This window comes from Scomber japonicus, chromosome 7, assembly GCF_027409825.1.
Source record: "Scomber japonicus isolate fScoJap1 chromosome 7, fScoJap1.pri, whole genome shotgun sequence".
Lineage (NCBI taxonomy): Eukaryota > Metazoa > Chordata > Actinopteri > Scombriformes > Scombridae > Scomber > Scomber japonicus.
This window is the reverse complement of record NC_070584.1, coordinates 31,191,841-31,199,566: the sequence shown is the minus strand read 5'-3', so window position 1 is coordinate 31,199,566 and position 7,726 is coordinate 31,191,841. Positions and strand designations below refer to the sequence as shown.

The following is a 7,726-nucleotide window of genomic DNA, read 5'->3' as shown; positions in this document are numbered from 1 at the left end:
TCTGTGCATTAATATATCACACATACTAGTTTCTAAACTGATTTTTATCATTTCTATCCAAATATAGACCTACCACAAGCTTCATTTCTTAAAAGTGATTAAATTTGCACTTTAAAAATATGCAGATACCCTGAATACAACAGCTCTACTATAAATTAAACATTTATGAAGTTTGTATTTTCAGTTTTTGTTAACATTGTCAGGAAGGTGATCATTTTACTTTATGTTTATTATTGAGGTCATAGTGGGTGATCGTGGTGTATTAGGGTGCATTATATTGAATGGTGTTCCTAATATTTTGGCCAATCCATTAATATATATATATATAAATATTAGGAACACCAGTCCCTGTTAATATTTATATTTATTTAAATGTATATTGATATCTAAACATTTAAACAAAAGCCTCTGAACACTGTCTCCCTCACTGTTGTTTATTAAGTTAGTTACGTTTAAGCCTCTCAGATCTTCATCATGCAGCATTTCTAAACTTTAATATAAAGATACATACAAAGGCTGACTCAATCATCCAATGAGAGGACATGACAATCAGGCTTATCACCATTAATATGAGCTACTTTTATATAGTTAACATGTTATCAGATGAATGGACCATTATATGACACAATAACAAATTCCTCCGCTTTCTCTTTCACTCTTTCAGGATGTAGGTATTAAATAAAGTCCACTAATTGTCTTATCAGTCCTAAGGGGACAGATCGCTGTGTGAATTAGATAGCCTTGTTGTTCAAAGCCTGTAGTGAATAATCAAACACTTCTTTATAACTGTGTGCAGGAGCCAAAGTAATCCCATAAAAAAAACCTGCCGTGACCCGGATTCGAACCAGGGTTGCTGCGACCACAACGCAGAGTACTAACCACTATACGATCACAGCGAGCTGTCCCCTTAGGACTGGTAGGGTAATTAGTGGACTTTATTTAATACCTACATCCTGAAAGAGTGAAAGTGAAAGAGGAGGAATTTGTTATTGCGTCATATAATGGTCCATTCATACAATAACAAGTCTGAGAGGCTTAAATGTAACAGTAACTTAATAAACAACAGTGAGGGAGACAGTGTGCAGATTTTTAGATATCAATATAAATTTAAATAAATATAAATATTAACAGGGATGTTTTTGTATCTCCAATAAATGTATATGTCATTTTTTTTCATTATATATTTATCTCCAAATCAAATAATCAAATACAGCACCTCCTGCTTGCTTTCATCCACAGAAACAAGTTGGTGTGCTCGGTGTCCTGCAGGATCAGGGTGTTTGTTGAACCACAATGAAGGACTACTCTGCCTCTACACCAAGACTTTTAGAGGAGTCCACCTTCTGCACTGGGTCAGCACCGACTTCAACCAGCCTCTGCACCCTGAGGTCCGGCTTGAAATCAAATCTACCATTAAAAACACCTGGACGTTATCAGGTTAGTAAATGTAGTTAAATAGCTCAGGTCCTGACTACAATTCACACAAAGTAAACCACAATTATTCTATTATACCTCACTAAATCTGTCCATTTCCCTTCAATTATTAATACTCATGACCTCAGTAAATGAGACTGAAGAGATCATTGGAGACACCTGCAGCTACAGGTACTCATACTTTCAAATGAACCCTTTTGCATGTATTATATAAATTCTATATGAACCTATCTTCTGTCAACAATCCCTAAACCTTTGTATGGCAAGTTCTCCTTTTGGTTTCTTCTTTACTCTTTACCTTATATATGTAGTCACATACATTTCTATGCTTCACTTTATCTCCTCATCAGTGTGTAAGGGGGGGGGGGGGGGTGGCTTCATATACAAATATACATTGTTCTCACTGCTTTAATCTATGAGCGTGTGTCTTATGGCAAGTAAACATGCTGCATTGTTCTAGTTGGATGAATGGACCATTATATGACGCAATAACAAATACCTTCACTTTCACTTTCACGCTTTCAGGATGTAGGTATTAAATAAAGTCCACTTATTGTCCTACTGGTCCTAAGGGGACAGCTCGCTGTGATCGTATAGTGGTTAGTACTCTGCGTTGTGGTCGCAGCAACCCCGGTTCGAATCCGGGTCACGGCAGGGTTTTTTTTTTAAGGCTCCTGCACACAGTTGTAAAGAAGTGTTTGATTATTCACTACAGGCTTTGAAGAAAGAGTTGCTACCTGATAATCACAACAGAGCATTAGAGCAGGTTGTCACAAGCTGATTAAATATCCTACAGTAGCATCATCCAAGTGAACAAGGAAACTTTTTTCTTACTTTTGCTCCAATAGGGAAACAGTGTGTACATTATATTGCACCACATATACAGTAGTGCTTCTACAGTCACCAGCCTCTTTATTAGCTACACCTGTGCAATATAATTCAATCCAATACAACAACTCTGATATAAATTATATATTTATGAAGTTTATACATTTTCAATTTTTGCTTCATTTTCAAAAAGGTGATGATTGAGGTCTGCTTTATGTTTATTATTGAGGTCATACTAAGTAGCGGTGGTGCATTAGGGTTCATTATATTGACTTGTGTTGCTTATATTTTGTCCCTTTCATGTATATTAATGGTGTGGACAAAATATTAGGAACACCATTCAATATCATGGCCCCTCATACACCACCATTACCCACTATGACCCCAATAATAAACATAAAGCAGAATTATCACCTTTTTGACAATGTAAGCAAAAACTGAAAATGTATAAACTTCATAAAAGTAGACTTTATATCAGAGTTGTTGTATTGGATTGAATTAGATTGCTAGATAACGCTCTGTTGTGATTATCAGGTAGCAACTCTTTCTTCAAAGCCTGTAGTGAATAATCAAACACGTCTTTATAACTGTGTGCAGGAGCCAAAGTAATCCCATAAAAAAAACCTGCCATGACCCGGATTCGAACCGGGGTTGCTGCGACCACAACGCAGAGTACTAACCACTATACGATCACAGCGAGCTGTCCCCTTAGGACTGGTAGGATCATTAGTGGACTTTATTTAATACCTACATCCTGAAAGAGTGAAAGTGAAAGTGGAGGACTTGGTTATTGCGTCATATAATGGTCCATTCATACAATAACAAGTCTGAGAGGCTTAAACGTAACAGTAACTTAATAAACAACAGTGTGTTCAATAAATATAGATACTAACAAGGATGTTTTTGTATCTCTAATAAAGGTAAAATAACATAATGTCATCAAATTAATGGCAAATGCAATGAACTGTGTCCCACTGTTAGGCTGTGTTTAAAAACTAAAAAAGCAGAAGCAGCATTTTAATTAAATAATGACATTTTTAATTATAATTTACTTGGAATTGTTAATTTTGACAACACTGTATTATTATTATTATTAGTTCTTATGCAACCAGGCATTACCTCCAAACTGAAGACTTACCATAATTAAAAACAAGACTTTTTAATCCTCCTGTTGCCCTCAGGTTCATTTTAAGGCAGGACAACAGGCGTTAACTAAAAAATATGAAGTATAGTTTCATTTAAATGAGGCTTATTGAGCTTAATGTCTGAAATAATATGTGGTATAAAAGTTGGGAGTAAAGTTGGCTTATTAAAAGGTCTAAGACAGAATTTAGTGATAATTTATACCTTATGCTCTGAAACAGTCAAACCAAAGCGGGTCAATTTTGGCAGGAATGGTTGGTTTAAGACAGGGGTGTCAAACATGCGGCCCGTGGGCCAGAACCGGCCCGCCGAGGGGCGCGATCTGGCCCACTTTCCTTCCTGTGTTCTTTTCCTTCCTTCCATCTGTCCTTCCTACCTTCCTATTTCCTTCTGTCCTTCCTTCCTTCTGTCCTCCTTCCTTTCATCCATCTGTCCTTCATTCCTTCCTTCCTTCCATCTGTCCTTCCTCCCTTCTTTCCTTCCATCTGTCCTTCCTCCCTTTCTTCCTTCTGTCCTTCCTTCCATCTGTCCTTCCTCCCTTTCTTCTTTCCTTCCATCTGTCCTTCCTACCTTCCTATTTCCTTCTGTCCTTCCTTCCTTCTGTCCTCCTTCCTTTCATCCATCTGTCCTTCCTTCCTTCCTTCCTTCCTTCCATCTGTCCTTCCTTCCTTCCATCTGTCCTTCCTCCCTTTCTTCCTTCTGTCCTTCCTTCCTTCCTTCCATCTGTCCTTCTTCCCTTTCTTCTTTCCTTCCATCTGTCCTTCCTACCTTTCTTCCCTCCTTCCTTTTGCCTGTCTTTCCTTCCTTCCCTTCTTATTTCCTTATTTCCTTCCTTCCTTCCCTCCATCTTTTTAATGATCCGGCCCACATGAGATGAAATTGGTCTGTATGTGGCCCTTGAATGAAAATGAGTTTGACACCTCTGGTTTAAGACATTTAACGACCTTTATAAATACTGAAAATCTAATATAAGACTTGTTAAGGGTCCGTAGGAGTCCTGTGGTTTCTACGGTAACTATTCAGCTCCCAGGTCACTCCCCAAAAAACAGATTTTTAACAAGCCATTAAATGAAGTATTGAGTTTTTTTTTTTAAAAGCTTGTTTTTCTTGAGGGAAGAGAAAAGTGTGTCAGTGAGGTAGAACAGTTTTATTTGTTTCCAATGCAAATCAACTTTTTTTTTTTTTTTTTGGAGCTTTAACTTCCCACAGGAGGGACAATAAATAAAAGTGTTTTTTTGTGTGACTTGCTTTGACAAAAAAAAAGATCTGAATTAGATTAAAATGTTCTTCTTTTTGGGTTTTTACATCTCGAGCATACAGAGGTCCCTTAGGGAATAGAGTAAAAATAATAAAAGTGCCGACACACACACACACACACTTCCTTCCTCCTTTCCTTCCTTTCTTCCTCCCTTCCTTCTCTCCTAAATTCCTTCCTCTTTTCGTCCTTACTTCTTTCCTTCCTTCCTTGCTTCCTTCCTTCCTTCCTTCCTCCTTTCCTTCTCTCCTAAATTCCTTACTCCTTTCCTTCCTTCCTTCCTCCCTTCCTTCCTTCTTTCCTTCCTTCCTCCCTTCCTTCCTCCTTTCCTTCCTTCCTCCTTTCCTTCCTTCCTTCCTTCCTTCCTTCCTTCCTCCTTCCTTTCCTTCTCTCCTAAATTCCTTACTCCTTTCCTTTCTTCCTTCCTTCCTTCCTTCCTTCTTTCCTTCCTTCCTCCCTTCCTTCCTCCTTTCCTTCCTTCCTTCTTTCCTTCTTTCCTCCCTTCCTTCTTCCTTACCTTCCTTCCTTCCTTCCTTCCTTCCTCCCTTCCTTCCTTCCTTCCTTCCTTCCTTCCTCCTTTCACACACACAAACAATAGAACAGTTCAGTTCATAAAGTCAAACACAAGATATGTTAAACGCAGCAGAACGAAGACCTGACCTGTTATTTTTAAGACACACAAACTAACACGCAGCACTAATATTTACTCTTTATTACTCCACAGATGTTCAAACACACACCCAAACACACATAGCAACCTTTGAACTCCTTTTCAGCAGCCAAAACACTCACATAACTTAAAGCAGTGATTCCCAACCGAGGGGGAATCCCTTGATTTTAAGGGGTGTAATATATTTTTTTTATGTGTTAAATATAGATGAGTCAGCATTTAAATCATTTATATGACAAAAAACAACTTAATTTAAGGGTTGTATTAAAAGTTTATTTATTTATTTTAACCCTCCTGTTGTCCACAGGAGGAAGAAAGGAATGAAGGAGTAAGGAAGGAAGGAAGGAAGGAAGGAAAGGAGGAAAAGAGGGAGGAAGGAAGGAAGGAGATAAGGAAAGGAGTAAGAAGGGAGGGAGGAAGGAAGGAGATAAGGAAAGGAGGAAGATAGGAAAGGAGTAAGGATGGAGGGAGGAAGGAAGGAAGGAAAGGAGGAAAAGTGGGAGGAAAGAAGGAAAGGAGTAAGGAGGAAAAGATGGATGGAGGAAGGAAGGAGGAAAAGAGGGATGGAAGAAGGAAAGGAAGGAGGGAGGAAAAGAGGGATGGAAGAAGGAAAGGAGTAAGGAAAGGAGGGAGGGAGGAAAGGAGGAAGGAAGGAAGGGAGGAAGGAGGGAGGGAGGAAGGAAGGAAGGAAGGAAGGGAGTAAGGAGGAAGGAAGGAAAGGAGTATGGAGGAAGGAGGGGAAGAACGAAGGAAAACTTAAAGAAAGAGGAAGGAAGGAAGGAAGGAAAGAAAGAACAGTCAAAAGAGATGGGGTCAATTTGACCCGGGAGGACGACAGGAGGGTTAAACATAATTGGACTGTGAGAAAGAGAAATCAAGGTGTGTAAAGTAACTCAAGTGAAGGCCGATGAGAAGAGAGTCAGTTTAATTTTAGCAGCGACTTCAAAGTTTTCTGCACTTCTTATGTGAACAGATAAACTTCTTCTCCAGCCGAGGCAGAAAAGGCTCGGTCGCCTCATTTTTACGAGCCGATACATCCCGGAGCATCTGAGTGGAAGACCTCAGTGCTTTTCGCTTTTCGAGTATGAGAATATAAAAGCTCAAATAAGGTGGAGCCAAAACCTTTTAAAACCCTTAAAAACAAGCAATAAAAGTCTTAAAAATCAATCCTGAGCCTCACAGGAAGCCAGCAGCAGCAGCAGCGGAGGAGGAGGAGGAGGAGGAGGAGGAGGGAGGCCGATACCTCGAGTTATATGATCCCTCGTTCTTTTACTAGTTAAAAGACGAGCCGCTGCATTTAGAGAACATAGAAGCTTTTTATTCCTCTTCATGCTGTTGCAGCTTGTCAATTAACTGTGAAGCACTTTGAACTACATTAACCTGAATGAAATACTACTACTATTATAAAGAAAGTTTCATTCATTGATTGATCTTATCTCCTGTCGTCCTCCCGGGTCAAATTTCATCCTTCCTTCCTCCTTTCCTTCCTTTCCTTCCTCCCTTCCTTCTCTCCTAAATTCCTTTCCTTTCTTCCTCCCTTCCTTCTCTCCTAAATTCCTTCCTCTTTTTGTCCTTACTTCTTTCTTTCCTTCCTTCCTTCCTTCCTTCCTTCCTTCCTTCCTTCCTTCTCTCCTAAATTCCTCACTCCTTCCTTCCTTCTTTCCTTCCTTCCTCCCTTCCTTCCTCCTTTCCTTCCTGTTTTTAACAACAGAACTATTAACCCTCCTGTCGTCCTCCTGGGTCAAATTTCATCCTTCCTTCCTTCCTTCCTTCCTTCCTTCCTTCCTTTCCTTCCTCCCTTCCTTCTCTCCTAAATTCCTTTCCTTTCTTCCTCCCTTCCTCCTCTCCTAAATTCCTTCCTCTTTATGTCCTTACTTCTTTCTTTCCTTCCTTCCTTCCTTCCTACCTTCCTTCCTTCCTTCCTTCTCTCCTAAATTCCTCACTCCTTCCTTCCTTCTTTCCTTCCTTCCTCCCTTCCTTCCTCCTTTCCTTCCTGTTTTTAGCAACAGAACTATTAACCCTCCTGTCGTCCTCCCGGGTCAAATTGACCCCGTCTCTCTTTTGACTGTTCCTTCTTTCCTTCCTTCTTCCCCTCCTCCCTTCTTTCTTTGCTCCCTCCTCCTTCCATTCTTCCTTGCTTCCTTCCTCCTTTCTTTCCTTTCTTCCTCCCTTCCTTCTCTCCTAAATTCCTTCCTCTTTTTGTCCTTACTTCTTTCTTTCTTTCCTTCCTTCCTTCCTACCTACCTTCCTTCCTTCCTTCCTTCTCTCCTAAATTCCTCACTCCTTCCTTCCTTCTTTCCTTCCTTCCTCCCTTCCTTCCTCCTTTCCTTCCTGTTTTTAACAACAGAACTATTAACCCTCCTGTCGTCCTCCCGGGTCAAATTTCATCCTTCCTT

General features: G+C 39.8%; 2 non-coding genes across 2 annotated transcripts; one reads left to right on the top strand and one right to left on the bottom strand.

The window, feature by feature from the left end:
* Window positions 1-824: 824 nt before the first annotated feature.
* Window positions 825-896, bottom strand: trnah-gug (transfer RNA histidin (anticodon GUG)). The gene has a single exon. It is a non-coding gene; the product is annotated as a tRNA-His (tRNA).
* Window positions 897-2,016: 1,120 nt separating this feature from the next.
* On the top strand, window positions 2,017-2,088 carry trnah-gug (transfer RNA histidin (anticodon GUG)). Its single transcript has one exon. It is a non-coding gene; the product is annotated as a tRNA-His (tRNA).
* The last annotated feature ends 5,638 nt before the right edge of the window (window positions 2,089-7,726 follow it).